The sequence below is a fragment of the Ranitomeya variabilis genome, chromosome 7 (assembly GCF_051348905.1).
Source record: "Ranitomeya variabilis isolate aRanVar5 chromosome 7, aRanVar5.hap1, whole genome shotgun sequence".
NCBI lineage: Eukaryota > Metazoa > Chordata > Amphibia > Anura > Dendrobatidae > Ranitomeya > Ranitomeya variabilis.
The window spans coordinates 167,409,129-167,425,183 of record NC_135238.1 but is presented as its reverse complement, the minus strand read 5'-3'; the positions used below and the strand labels follow the sequence as shown (position 1 = coordinate 167,425,183).

Below are 16,055 nucleotides of genomic sequence, written 5' to 3'. Positions count from 1 at the left end.
GCTTCTATATCTTTGGGGTTATTTCTCTGAGGCAAGTGAGGTCTGTACTTTCCCTTTAGGGGTAGTCAGTTTCTCAGGCCGTGAAGAGACGTCTAGGATTTCAGGATACGTTCCACGGCTACCTTTAGTGTGTTTGGTTAGGATCAGGTTTTGCGGTCAGTCCAGTTACCACATCCCCAGAGCTCGTCCTATTATCTCTCACTTAGCTGGTTAGATTTGTGATCCTAAGCCACTGGGATCATAACAGTTCCCAATGCAGCACCGCTTGCACCTTAGCGGCGTCCATTTTAAAACCAGAAGCAGACACAATATAAACCAAGAAAGGCAACTCTTGAACAGAAAATACACATTTCTCAAGTTTAGCATACAGCTTATTCTCTCTGAGAAGCTGTAACACCTGCCTGACATGATCTAAATGAGCATCACGGTCGCAAGAATATATGATAATGTCATCTAGGTACACGAAAATGAATTTCCCCAAAACATGTGAGAACACATCATTGATGAAATGTTGGAACACTGCAGGTGCGTTAGTCAACCCAAATGGCATCACCAAATTTTAAAAATGACCCTCAGGGGTATTAAAAGCCGTCTTCCACTCATCACCTTGACGGACTCTTATGAGGTTGTACGCCCCCCTGAGGTCAAGCTTGGTAAACCACTTAGCACCTGCCACCTGGTTGAACAAATCTGGTATCAGTGGCATAGGGTATGGATCACAAACCGTAATCTGGTTCAACTCCCTGAAATCCAAACACGGGCGTAATCCGCCATCTTTCTTCCTCACGAAGAAGAACCCTGCTGCCACCGGCGAGGATGACGGCCTGATGTGCCCTTTGCTCAAGCTTTCAGCAATGTAATCTTTTAACGCTTGTCTCTCCGGACCGGAGATGTTAAACATCCTTGCTTTAGGCAATTTGGCCCCTGGTTTAAACCTGATAGAACAGTCATAGGGACGATGTGGCGGCAACTCTGAACAACCCTTCTCACAGAACACATCCACAAAATCCAGAAGTGACTCCGGAACGCTTGAAGTCACCGCAGCCACACATGTGGCCAGGCAATTCTCTTGGCAGAACTCGCTCCACCGAATTATGTCCTGAGTTTTCCAGTCAATAACCGGGTTGTGCATAGACAACAAAGGAAAACCCAAAACCACCTGAGCAGGAAGATTCCTGAGCATCTTACATGTAACCCGCTCGGAATGTAGCACTCCAATGTGGAGTTTCACCTCAGCCACAAATTCAGTAATCTCCCCCTGAGAGAGAGGAGCAGCATTGATGGTGACCACGCGGATAGGATGAGACAGTTTTTCAATCCTAAAACCTGCTGTGCGCGCAAACTCCTCATCAATGAGATTTGTGGCTGAACCACTATCCACAAAAACAGTAATTGGCAGCTCACTGCCAGCGATAAAAACCTTAGCAGGGAGCATGCATTGAGAAACCACCATGGAGGATATACATAAGCTCAGACTGGTCTCCTCCACACCCTCTGAGCTTAGAAGTTTTCCGCCGTTGCATTTTTCTTAGACAGCAGAGGACAGATGTTAATAAAATGACCAGTTTTACCACCGTAAAAACAGGCTCCCTGCTTCCTGAGCTCAGGGACTAGACGCTTCACATGTGACACCCCTGCGATTTGCATAGGCTCCGTGGGCTCACCTGCAGCAACCTCAAGTGAACCTAAACCCTCTCCCATAGGTGGTGTCTCATGCTCCCCCTGACGCAAACGCCGATCAATGCGGACAACCAGACTCATAGCGGAATCTAGAGAAGTAGGAGTCTCGTACATCAGAAGGGCTTTTTTAACCCTTCCAGATACCCCATGTATAAACTGACTCCGCAATGCTGGATCATTCCATTGTGTATCGTTCGCCCAGCGACGAAATTCAGAACAGTAATCCTCTGCAACTCGCTCCCCCTGGCGAATAGTGCGTATCCTAGATTCTGCTAGAGCCATTCTGTCAGGTTCATCATAGATTTTTCCAAGAGAGGAAAAAAAACTCTCCACAGAATCAAATGCAGCAGAATCAGATGGCAAAGAAAACGCCCATGCTTGGGGATCCCCACTTAACAATGACAACACCAGGCCCACACGCTGAGCCTCATTACCCGAGGAGATCGGGCGCATACGGAAATATAGTTTGCAAGCTTCACGAAAAGAAACAAATTTACTGCGTTCCCCAGCAAATTTTTCAGGCAAAGGAAATTTAGGCTCAGCAACTCTTCCTGTCGCTCCAGCTTGCACATTAGATACTGCTAGTCCCTGTTGCTGTACTGCCCCCCTCAACTCAGTGACCTGTAGGGACAGCGCCTCCAACTGGCGGGTTATGGAAGTCATGGGATCCATGACAAACACAAAAAAAAGGAAACCCCTTTTTTTTTTTTTGTTGTTGTTGGGCCGATTATAATGTCACGGGGAGACTAGGTGAGCGAGAGCTAATAACCCGGGCCCCTGCAATTTCCCTCAGACTAGGGAAATCCTGGCTGACCCTCTACCTGAAGTTTACACTGATGGTGTGCATGTCCAGGCCTCGAACCTCACCCTGCCTCCTGTTTCAACCCTAAGCTGAAACCTCCGCCCACCACCCAGTGAAGAGGTAATTCACCAATACCCACAGTTAGCACAGACAAGAGTAAAGGAAAATATACACCACGCCGCAGTCACTCAGGAATACACTATAAATGTGTAGGGCAAAATAAATACAAATATAGGAAGGAGTAAATAAGACAGAGGAAAATACACCACCAGCAACGAATCTCCAACAACCAGCTCTCCACTCCAGACCGAGATAACAACGCACAAGACAATAGCTATAATCAGCGATGCCCAATGATCAGGAGAGCTATTTAAAGGCAATGGGCATGGCCCAGCTTCCAATCCGAGGATCAGGTAAATTAACCCCGGAACAGCTAGATAAAATCTAGCCGACGCCAATGAGCAAATAGTGGTCAAAAGCGGAATTACCGCTGTCTGTCGAACGACCTGGTCTGAACAGCGTCCGACATGACAGTATCTTAATAAATAATTTCAAGCTTTCTTATGAAAAATGAGTTTATGTCACAGCTTTAATTTTTTGGCACATATGTTTTCATCATTACAAATTTGGAGAAAAATAAATAAATTTGCAAAGCATTTGCTTGCAGGTGCACAATAGCAAATCAAACAAGGATTTGTTGCTTTTTCATTAATCCATTCATACTCAATTTCGACTGTTCTGGCTTTGTTTGTCTTCTTCACCTGTTAAGTGTTGACTGCCTGGAAATTATTCACCGTATTCGAGAAATATTTGACTATAGCGTCTGAAAACAATGAAGTAGAACAGTACATACACAAGTAATCAGAACTATCCCCCAACGAAGTCCCCAACCAATAAGTATTTTATAGCCCATCCATCCTTACGATCGAGGCTTCTGGCAGTCCCCTGGGGCTTTTCACTGACTTATGTGAGATTGATTTAGATACTTGCAGAAAGAGCCCATAAACCGAAAGAAATTAAATAAAGATTCCATAGTAAATCACGGAAGCTCGTTTTCCTCATTAATAGTCACATTACATCACATAATAAGCCAGGCTAGGCCATTACCAGCAAATATCCAGGAGAGCTTTTAAGACAACTGTGCAGGATGTTTTAGAAGCAAAAATCCCATGATTTATACTTTTCAGTTTATTACACGGTTAAAGGAATGAATTTGAGCATCTTTGTATAATCTAATAATTGATATGAAGGTTTTCAGTGTCTAGTATAGTTAAATGGACATGGTAGGGCCGCTGGTGATTATGAAGGAATTATTAATTAGAACTTTCCACTTAAAGTGGTGGTCCAGATTGGGGATGAAAGTCTGTACACATTCTATGTGACTGCAGACTTGTGAATCCTTACAGCTGGCACACCACATGCTGTTAGGATTTTCCGGTGCTGGCGGCAAGAGAGGGGGTAGACATGTGACCACAAGTATGTGATTTGCTTATATGCAGTCACATGCCAACTAGATGTGCGCAGCCTCGCTCAATTCACTCACTCTAGTCGGAATGTTGCCAGAAGTGTACAAATTGCATACTTGAAGTCACATGACTGCCCACTTTTGCTGCCGCCACCAGAGAATCCTGCCAGTCTTACAGTGCACATGCTAAGAGGATTCAAACGTCTACAGTCACATAAAATATCTGCAGACTTTCATCCCAAACCTGGACAACCTTTTTTAAAGAATAATAAGTACAGTAGTTCAACTAGAGGAATACATGTACAGTTGGAGCCATGGACATTCTGTGCTAGTGATTACTAATGGGATGCCGTTATACATCACACAGTATATCTGATTACACTATTGTGTAGCTACAGGGTTAATATTGACTGAAGATTTACTAGGGCAGTAATGTACTTAGGGGGCTCTGAGAAAAATAAATATTTTAATAAAATAATATGGTTTCATTGATAAATTGATAGCATAAAATATGCTTACGTTTGATAAAATGTGGTTTTCCTTGGATAGGCTTTTCAGCATAGTAGAATTGAATGGACTTATATACAGTGATGTAGCTTGAAGTTTGTGAGCCACAATGCAAAATCGTCAACAGGGACCATATTTATCATCGGTCTTTACCAGTAACGGTCTTCTCATATGGGCCAAAGGGACCTAGGACTCTAGGAGCCAAGTGTGACTACAAACTCTACTTATAGGGGTTTTTGCTTTAAATGGATTCCTCATTGTTCCATTTCCATTTATACACCCCCATCAATCCCAAAGTCCAGTGTGTGAATTACAATGTGGTCAACCTTTGGCTCCTTTATATCCACAGGACTGTTGCAGATAGCCATTCCATCCTGTAAAAGTATGTGAAGCAGTGCATCACCACTCCATTCACACAGGAAACTTATGGACCTCCATTTGGGATCGGTGGGGTTGGATAGGTCATAAAGGTTTTTAGTGAAAAAAAATGTTTTAAATATATTTTTCACAGAAGCAATCAAAGCTGAATGGCAAATGTTGAGGTCTACTTTCACCTACAATAGACACAATAGCAGCTTATGTTGTCACCATCTCTTTTTGCATTGCAAAATAGCACAAATCTATCCCTCTATACAACTGGGGCAATTTTTTCAAACAAAGTGGGAGGGGCTCTTGTCCAAAGGTTCTACTTCTCTTCCGGGTGTAACAAACAGTAGCCATCATGTTTTGGGATGGAATGTGGGAGCCTGGACAAGCATTGGTGGAATGTAGAGGAGTTGTGGGACTCATTTGAGATTTCTGATAGGATGTCTCCTATTGAATCCTTCAAGTATAAATGGAGCGCCCCCACTGCCGCAGGGCCGGAGGTACCCAGTACCGGGCCTCTGAGTCTCTGTTCTGGGGTTGTCACGGTGGCTAGACCCGGTCTGTGACCCTGCTGAGGGGCGTCCAATGAAAGGTGTGGATGGTGATGATGTTGTGGTGGTGCGGTGCAGGTCGCAGTAAATAACAAGGACACCAGGTTGCAGTCTCTTTACCTCTTTACTGAAGGCTTCAGGATCCTCAATCCGGAATACGGTTAACCGGGCTGCGTAAGTCCGGCCGGTCCGATGGCACCTCCAGGGTTCCCTTTGCATGTGGAAATCTGTGCCTACCTTCTAGCGCTTGTGTGTTGTGGTCCTCCCCTGCTGTGCTTACGGGATAGTCCCCACAACTGTTGTGTCTGTTTCTGAAGTTCCCTCACAACTCAATTATGATGTTCTGCTTCGTCCCCCAGATGATATGGCTAGGACGCACCCGTGTGACGGGTAGGCTCGGAGGTCTTCCGGGACCCTAGAGTCGCCCCTGTCCAAATGTTGCCCCCTATGTCTTCTTAGGTGATTTGAGTGAGACAGCCCGCCTATAACTGACTGTCCTGCCGTAGGTTTGAAGTAAGGCCTGGAGCTCAATACTTCCTCGGCATTCCGGCCACCGGCTGCGCGACTCAGTAGGATGTTGCCTCGACTTATAGCACGACTCCTACTGGTGTTTCTCCTTGTTGCATTGATCTCATTTCTCACTCAGCACAATGAACCTCACTTCTTGTCCTTTCTTGGGGTACTGCCGCAACGGAGTGCAGGCGCAGTCCCGTAACGTTCTTTCTGTTTGCTAGGCCTCTGTCAGGATCCCACCCCTGACAGGGACCCCCCTGAATCTTCCCCTGCAACACCCTCTGCCACAGGATGTTGCCTGGTTCAAACCCAGTCAGCTTTCTGACTAACTTCCTATCTAACCCCCAGTTTTACCAGATTGTGAGGAGTGGCCTAATACATAGCACCCTTAGCTCCCCCTGGAGGCCAGACTGTGAAGTGTATTGGTGTCTGTGATACCTGGTCAGGTGAACCCCTTCAGTGCCATCAGACATACCATAGGCCCCCTTAGCGGCGGAGCATCAGTACTGCAACGACCAGGACTCTGGGGCGCTGAATAAACTTTGTCAAAGTTATGCATTATCCTTAAAAAAAACTGTGTCATAATCAGTAATAAAAAGTACCAAAAACGTCTTAACATTTAACCATAAGCAATCACAATGCTCCTACAAATCCAAGGCTTGATTTCATTGGGGTTTCTCTCTTATGGAGCGCACCGCTCCTCAGCCTCCATACCTCTTGATTATGATCGTGTGCTACTGAAGATCGACAGTTCGAACTGCGCCTCTGTACTGAACTGAGCATTCTTCCATGCTGCTATCAGAATCGCAGGGGGGCTGAAGATTGCAGGATGCAACAATATAGCCATCTTCAGAGAGCAAACTCTAAAGCATAGAGCAGGCAAGAAGCACATGATCCTTGCCTAGTTCCTTGAATTGAGAATGCAAGGTGGCTGATAATCTTAGCAACAAGTTGCACATTATAAAATTAAAAATCTTTCCATTTTGAAAATGGTGTGGATTTTTATAAGGAGTAAATTGCTAAATTGCTTATTTTTACAAGCACTTTTCAATTTTTCCCATTTAAATACTAGGGGTTGGGAACTTACATTAGCAGCACCACTTGAGCGCGGCAATAAAGAAAACAAAAGCTGGAGTGGTGTTACTAATCTAAGTTCCCTGCCTTAGGCCTCATAATCACCTGCGAGAAACTCGGATGAGTCTCGCATGTCAATACTCAGCGCTGCTGCCGGCACTCAGGAGCGGAGCGTGCTTTTACATGTATTCCTATGCGGCCGCACGCTCCGATCTGAGTGCCGGGTGCAGTGCCGGGAATTAACATGCGAGACTCATCCGAGTTTCTCGCTGGTGAGTATGAGCCCTAAGTATTATACTTAACAGCCACCGTCTTCATCTGTTCTCAGTGCCACTCCAGCCGCTTCTGACCTGCCAGGTCGCTCCAGTGTTTGCTGGTTTATTCGAAAGTCACAACTCAATATAAGTCTATGAGAGCCAGAACTGTTATGATCCGGTGACCTTGGAGCCGCATGAGAGACTTTCTCAGGAGTAGGTGGTACCTGTACTGACCGCAATCCCTAAACTAACACCGCAACTAGAAGTAGCCGTGGGATGTACCTAACACGTCCTAGACACCTCGACACAGCCGGAGGACTAAATACCCCTATCAATGGAAATGGGAATTCTATCTTGCCTCAGAGCAGAACCCCAAAGGATAGGCAGCCCCCCACAAGTATTGACTGTGAGTATAAGAGGAAAAACACACGCAGGCAGAAAAACAGGATTTAGCAAAAGAGGCACTTCTAGCTAAATAGAAAAGGATAGGACAGAATTCTAAGCGGTCAGTATTAAAATCCTAAAAATATCCACAGCAGATAATACAAATATTCTACATCTAACAAAAGACATAGAAAGTATATCTGCATCTCCTGAGAATCCAGCATGACTGAAAAATCCAAACAAAGTCTAAGCTGGACAAAAACACAATGAATTGCACTGAATTGCAAAGCACACTGCATGTGTGCACAGAGACAAAAAACCAGACACTTATCTTAGCTGAATTGGCAGCAGGGCATGAGGAACCAGAGAGAAAAGCAATCCCTCCAAGAACAATGGACAACTGGCAGGGACTCATGGATCCTGCAAACCTAAATAACTAGTAGAGCTGCAATCAGCAGAAACACCTGCCCTGGATTACAACCCCAAGACAACTGCACTACCACCAACAATCACCGGAGGGAGCCCAAGAGCAGAATTCACAACAGTACCCCCTCTTGAAGAGGGGTCACCGAAACCTCACCAGAGCCCCCAGGCCGATCAGGACGAGCCATATGAAAGGCACGGACCAAATCAGCAGCATGGACATCAGAGGCAACAACCCAAGAATTATCCTCCTGGCCATAACCCTTCCATTTGACAAGATACTGAAGCTTCCGCCTCGAAAAGCGAGAATCCAAAATCTTCTCAACCACATACTCCAACTCCCCATCAACCAACACAGGAGCAGGAGGATCAACCGAGGGAACAACGGGCACCACATATTTCCGCAATAAAGATCTATGGAAAACATTATGGATGGCAAAAGAGGCCAGAAGGGCCAAACGAAAAGACACCGGATTGATAATCTCAGAAATCCGATAAGGACCAATAAACCGAGGCTAAAACTTAGGGGAAGAAACCTTCATAGGAACATGATGGGAAGACAACCAGACCAAATCCCCAACCCGAAGCCAGGAACCAACACACCGACGACGGTTAGCAAAACGCTGAGCCTCTTCCTGAGACAACACCAAATTGTCCACCACATGAGCCCAAATCTGCTGCAACCTGTCAACCACAGAATCCACACCAGGACAATCAGAAAGTTCAACTTGCCCCGAAGAAAAACGAGGATGAAAACCAAAATTAGAAAAGAAGGGTGAAACCAAGGTAGCCGAACTAGCCCGATTATTAAGGGCAAACTCGCCAATGGCAAGAAAGCCACCCAATCATCCTGATCAGCAGACACAAAGCATCTCAAATAAGTTTCCAAAGTCTGACTAGTTCGCTCGGTCTGGCCATTTGTCTGAGGATGAAATGCGGAAGAAAAAGACAAATCAATGCCCAGCCTAGCACAAAAGGCCCGCCAAAACCTAGAAACAAACTGGGAACCTCTGTCGGACACAATATTCTCCGGAAAACCATGCAAACGAACCACATGCTGAAAAAACAACAGAACCAAATCAGAAGAGGAAGGCAATTTAGGCAAAGGCACCAAATGAACCATCTTAGAAAACCGGTCACAAACCACCCAGATAACCGTCATCCTCTGGGAAACCGGAAGATCTGAAATAAAATCCATAGAAATATGCGTCCAGGGCCTCTCAGGGACCGGCAAAGGCAAAAGCAACCCACTAGCACGGGAACAACAAGGCTTGGCCCGCGCACAAGTCCCACAGGACTGCACAAAAGAACGCACATCGCGCGACAAAGAAGGCCACCAAAAGGACCTACCAACCAAATCTCTGGTACCAAAAATACCAGGATGACCAGCCAACACAGAACAGTGAACCTCAGAAATCACTCTACTAGTCCATCTATCATGAGCAAACAGTTTCCCCACAGGACAGAGGTCAGGTTTGTCAGCCTGAAATTCCTGCAGAACCCGTCGCAAATCAGGGGAAATGGCAGAAAGGACCACCCCTTCCTTTAGAATGCCGACCGGCTCCAATACCTCAGGAGAATCAGGCAAAAAACTCCTAGAGAGGGCGTCAGCCTTAACATTCTTAGAACCCAGAAGATACGAGACCACGAAATCAAAACGGGAGAAAAACAGGGACCATCGAGCCTGTCTAGGATTCAGCCGCTTGGCAGATTCGAGGTAAATCAGATTTTTATGATCGGTCAAGATCACAATACGGTGCTTGGCTCCCTCAAGCCAATGTCGCCATTCCTCAAACGCCCACTTCATAGCCAACAACTCCCGATTGCCGACATCATAATTGCGTTCAACAGGCGAAAACTTACGGGAAAAGAAGGCACACGGTTTCATCAAGGAACCATCAGAATTCCTCTGAGACAAAACGGCCCCTGCCCCAATCTCAGAAGCATCAATCTCAACCTGAAACGGAAGAGAAACATCTGGCTGACGCAACACCGGGGCAGAAGTAAATCGGCATTTAAGCTCCTGAAAGGCAGAGACAGCCACAGGGGACCAATTCGTTACATCAGCGCCTTTCTTCGTCAAATTGTCAGGGGTTTAACCACACTGGAGAAGTTAGCAATGAAACGGCGATAAAAATTAGCAAAGCCCAAAAATTTCTGAAGGGAGAAAAAATAAAGCCAAAAAAGAAACCTTCTGCACTCCAAAGAGACACTTAGACCCCTTCACAAACAAAGTATTTTCACGAAGGATCTGAAATACCATCCTGACCTGTTTCACATGAGACTCCCAATCATCGGAAAAAATTAAGATGTCATCCAAATATACAATCATGAATTTATCAAGATAATTCCGGAAGATATCATGCATGAAGGACTGAAAAACAGATGGAGCATTAGAGAGCCCGAATGGCAACACAAGGTATTCAAAATGGCCTTCGGGCGTATTAAACGCAGTTTTCCATTCGTCACCCTGCTTAATACGAACAAGATTATATGCCCCCCGAAGGTCAATTTTAGTAAACCAACTAGCCCCCTTAATCGTGGCAAACAAATCGGAAAGCAAAGGTAAAGGGTATTGAAACTTGACCGTGATCTTATTCAAGAGGCGATAATCAATACAGGGTCTCAAGGAGCCATCCTTCTTAGCAACAAAAAAAAATCCCGCTCCCAACGGTGAAGAAGATGGCCGAATATGCCCTTTCTCCAAAGACTCCTTAACATAAATCTGCATGGCGGTATGTTCCGGCACAGACAGATTGAGAAGTCGGCCCTTAGGAAACTTACAGCCTGGAATCAAGTCAATAGCACAATCACAGTCCCTATGCGGTGGAAGGGAACTGGACTTGGGCTCATCGAATACATCCTGAAAATCAGACAAAAACTCTGGAACTTCAGAAGAGGAGGAAGAGGAGATTGACATCACAGGAACGTCATTATGAACCCCCTGACAACCCCAACTAGTCACAGACATAGACTTCCAATCCAACACAGGAATATATCTGCAACCATGGAAAACCCAGCACAATAGCATCATGCAAATTATGCAACACCAGAAAACGACAATCTTCCTGATGGGCTGGCGCCATGCACATGGTCACCTGTGTCCAAAACTGGGGTTTATTTTTAGCCAAAGGCGTAGCATCAATTCCCCTTAAAGGAATAGGGTTCTGCAAAGACTGCAAGGGGAAACCACAACGCCTGGAAAATTCAAAGTCCATTAAGTTCAAAGCGGCACCTGAATCCACAAACGCCATGACAGAAAATGACTACAATGAGCAGATCAATGTCACAGATAACAGAAAGTTAGGTTGTACAGTTCCGATTGTAACTGAACTAGCAATTCTCTTTGTACGCTTTGGGCAGACTGAAATTACATGAGAAGCATCGCCACAATAAAAACACAACCTATTCTGACGTCTGAATCCTTGTTGTTCCGTTCTAGACAGAATCCTATCACACTGCATAGGCTCAGGCATCTGCTCTGAGGACAACGCCACAGCGCGCACAATTCTGCGCTCCCGCAAGCGCCGATCAATCTGAATGGCCAGAGACATAGAATCACTCAGACAAACAGGCGTGGGAAACCCCACCATAACATCTTTAACAGATTCAGAAAGACCCTTTCTGAAAATTGCCGCCAAAGCATCCTCATTCCATTTAGTCAGCACAGACCATTTTCTAAATTTCTGACAATACAATTCTGCCGCTTCTTGACCCTGAGACAGGGCCAACAAGGTATTCTCTGCTTGATCCACAGAATTTGGTTCATCATATAATAATCCTAGAGCCTGAAAAAAGGCATCTACATTAAGCAAGGCCGGATTCCCAGATTCCAGGGAAAATGCCCAATCCTGAGGGTCACCACGCAGCAGGGAGATGACAATTTTAACCTGCTGAATGGGATCACCAGAGGAACGAGGCTTCAGAGCAAAAAACAGTTTACAGTTGTTTTTAAAACTCAAAAATTTGGACCTATCCCCAAAAAACAAATCAGGAGTAGGAATCCTAGATTCTAAAAGCGGAGTCTGAACAATATAATCTGAAATACCCTGTACCTTAGCAGCAAGCTGGTCTATACGAGAAACTAATCCCTGAACATCCATGCTAGCACAAGACTCCTCAGTCACCCAGAGGAAAAGAGGGAAGAAAAGACAAAGCAGGCTACAGAAAAAAATGGCTCTTTCTTCCCTTCTTCTGAGATGCATTTAACTCATTGTTGGCCAGTTGTACTGTTATGATCCGGTGACCTTGGAGCCGCATGAGAGACTTACTCAGGAGTAGGTGGTACCTGTACTGACCGCAATCCCTAAACTAACACCGCAACTAGAAGTTGCCGTGGGATGTACCTAACACGTCCTAGACACCTCGACACAGCCGGAGGACTAAATACCCCTATAGATGGAAATGGGAATTCTATCTTGCCTCAGAGCAGAACCCCAAAGGATAGGCAGCCCCCCACAAGTATTGACTGTGAGTATAAGAGGAAAAACACACGCAGGCAGAAAAACAGGATTTAGCAAAAGAGGCACTTCTAGCTAAATAGAAAAGGATAGGACAGAATTCTAAGCGGTCAGTATTAAAATCCTAAAAATATCCACAGCAGATAATACAAATATTCTACATCTAACAAAAGACATAGAAAGTATATCTGCATCTCCTGAGAATCCAGCATGACTGAAAAATCCAAACAAAGTCTAAGCTGGACAAAAACACAATGAATTGCACTGAATTGCAAAGCACACTGCATGTGTGCACAGAGACAAAAAAAACAGACACTTATCTTAGCTGAATTGGCAGCAGGGCATGAGGAGCAGAGAGAGATGCAATCCCTCCAAGTACAATGGACAACTGGCATGGACTCATGGATCCTGCACACCTAAATACCTAATAGAGCTGCAATCAGCAGAAACACCTGCCCGGATTACAACCCCAAGACAACTGTACTACCACCAACAACCACCGGAGGGAGCCCAAGAGCAGAATTCACAACACAGAACAATGCCAGAACGAGGGTCTTATGGACTTACATTGAGAACTAGTCACAGTTACCTCTCACTTCCAGTTAGTCAGAAGATGGCAGTGCAGGGCCAGAGCGGTGCCAGGAAGAGCTGAAGACAGCGGCTGACATAGATAAGACTAGGTGCAGGAAACTTAGATTAGTAGCACCACTCCTGCTCTGCAATAAAAAGAAAGTGCTCTGGAATGGTGCTTTAAGTACTTGTGATGATAACCTTTTTAATTGTTCGGGTCCATGAACCTTTTCTTACACCTCTGCAGTGAGACGCTCCTGGAGGCATGTGAATATTTAATACTTCATAGTATCAGGATCAGAATAAAGGCTTGTTTATGAGCAAACTGGGAAGTAGAGACATTTACCCATCATCCCCACCTTACACGAAATCCACTGGGAGATAGAATTCTATGATTACTATTGAGTAATCCATAAACGGGCACAGACACAAATATCACATACGCACAGAAAAACGTATGCAGAGGTCACTGAAAAGTTCCCTAATAAAATCTAACAAAGGTCCAATGCACATAAACATCTTCATCACATTTTGTCTTTGCTTTGCACTTTGAGACCCTATAAAACACTAAACAATTAGGGTCGTTATTAGCATTTATGTCTTTAAGTTTCTTGCTGAGACTATGCGCTGCCAATAAAAAAAATAACTATTTTTATCCACAAACTTCAATCACTGGAGAACTGGTAGTTTCTAGCGTAAACTTATATGGTATTCATTGGTATAAAAAAAAATCTCTTATATAACATATGCTTTGATCTCCACTCACTTTTAGGCTCAATTAATACTAGACTGAATTAAAGCATTGTGACCCACTTATTGGTCTCTAATTATATCTTCTCGGGATAACTGTCTTTAGGAACCTGCGGGGTTTATCATGCTGATTTCTTGCATGCTTGTTTGCGGTCGTGATATCTGTGCAATACTTCACATGTCATATTTATCCCCTTCTTTATCAACTTAATGTGTCTCCTTCATTCCAGACAGGACATCGGGGAAAAAAGCTGGAACACAACATGCATGCTGCCTGCTCTAGGCTTTTATGCTTTCATATTCTAAGGGTATGTGTCCACGTTCAGGTTTGCTTCAGGCTTTGGTCAGGATTTTATGCAGGTAAAATCCTGACCAAAAAGGCACCTGAGGTCACTGGCAGGTCACCTGCGGTGTTCCTGCGTGTTTTGCTCATTGTAGCAACATGCTGCGTTCTGAAAAAACGCAACGCATGTGCGTTTTTGCAGGAAAAACGCATGCGTTTTTGAATGCACAGTGGAGACCGGATTTCATTAAATCCCCTCCACTATGCTGTAACATCTGGACGCTGCGTTTTTTATGCTGCAGCTCAGCGCTGCGTCAAAAACGCAGCGTTTCCTGAACGTGGACACATACCCTAACAGTTTGGAATAAAATGCACATTTTTCCCTAAACTGATTTAGTTACAAAGTCATTGCAGTAGGATACTCTTTTATCATATAGTTTTGACCTGATATATATTTTATGTATGTCATTGTTTTTATGGATTTCCACCACAATGACCTTTAACAATGTTCATACTGCTTGTTGAATAAATCTATCATGCAATTGAAAATTAAAAATAAATTGTGTCTATATGCTAGGATCTGAAACATTTTGTTGATTTAAAAACAAAGGAAGAATATTTGTAGACTTTTTTTACTTTTGCAAAAAAGTAGTAATCCATCTTATACAATAGCCAAAAAAGACTTCAGTTGGGAATCTTAAAGGGAAATTGTCAACAGGTTTTACTCGGACTCCCATGACAGCACGACGAGAGAGGGGATCCGCCCATTAGGAACAGGAAACCTACAGATACAAAAGGGCGGCACCTCTCCCCTGCATCAGTTGGTTTCCTGTTCCTAAAGGGACGGGTGCCTACAGATTGATCTAAAGGAGCCCAGGCCGGCCGGACCGAATCTGGTAGCGGGGGGGTCTCCTACCTCGGCCGGTGTGGAGAATCCTGGAGACGCCACGGTGGTCCTGGCTGGACTGCACGCGGTGGCGTTCGCAGCAGGGAGCTGAGTCCGGAGGATTTTCCTGCCTCCATCAGCATCAGCGCCGGTAAGTATATCCCATTGGTGGTGCAGCGGTGTGGCGAATATGGGGTGCCGGCGCCAGGACTGTGTGGGTGAACACCCGGAGCGCTGCGGTCCGTCCCGGGCGTCCTGCACCGCTCTCAGCGTGTGCTGGAGCATTTCCGGGTGCGGTGACGTGAGGGGGCGGAGATAGTAGCCGCTTCCGGGTCACCGGGTGTCTGCGCATGCGCAGTCAATCCAAGATGGCGGCCCATCGCATCCTGAATGCCGGTTTTTCCCACATGGTTTCCTGCCCTCCCTGCTGTATCCTGAGCCAATAGGGTGGCGCTGGCCTATCTGCTGACCGGATCCAAGGGGGATTTAAGCAGGTGACGACTACAGAGCCCTGCTTTTGGTCGCAAGTCATCATGGAGAGTGGTGGTGAGCAGCAGCAGCAGCAGCTGCTGGATGAGGTGCGTCAGAAGCCCCAGGACAAGGACAGAAGCGACCAGTCCAGTCGAAGAAGCTCATCCGCAAAAGGATCCAGAGCTTCAGCTAGGAAAGAACCCCCTCGTATTCCGGTATTTACTTTGGCGCACGGGTAAGTGATCTACGTGAAAGTTCACTCTGTGACGCAGGCCCCCTATACTTTATCATTCTAGGGGAAGAAAAGCACGGACAAGTCAAAGCATAAGGAATGTGCCCTCTGTGGGGTCCCCTTACCTGATTCTTGTCCCAAAAAATTATGTGCCCCCTGTATACAACAGACGGTAGCGGAAGAATCTATGAGTGCGGCTAACCTGAAGGAAATGATCCGTTTGGAAGTAAGGGAATCCCTACGGTCCCTATCCCAAGCGGGAGGTTCAAAACATAGGACCCCCTGGACTCTAATTCTTCGGAGGAAGAAAGAGAAGAGGATGCCTATCACTCAAGTCCTTCCTCCTCTTCTTCAGATGAGGAGTCTGGACGATTCTGTCTA

General features: G+C 45.4%; 1 protein-coding gene across 2 annotated transcripts in view; it reads left to right on the top strand.

Annotated features, from left to right (window-relative positions):
* ERBB4 (erb-b2 receptor tyrosine kinase 4) overlaps window positions 1-16,055 on the top strand; it is a 1,241,858-nt gene that overhangs the window by 1,064,321 nt on the left and 161,482 nt on the right. The gene's annotated exons all lie outside the window — the stretch shown is intronic.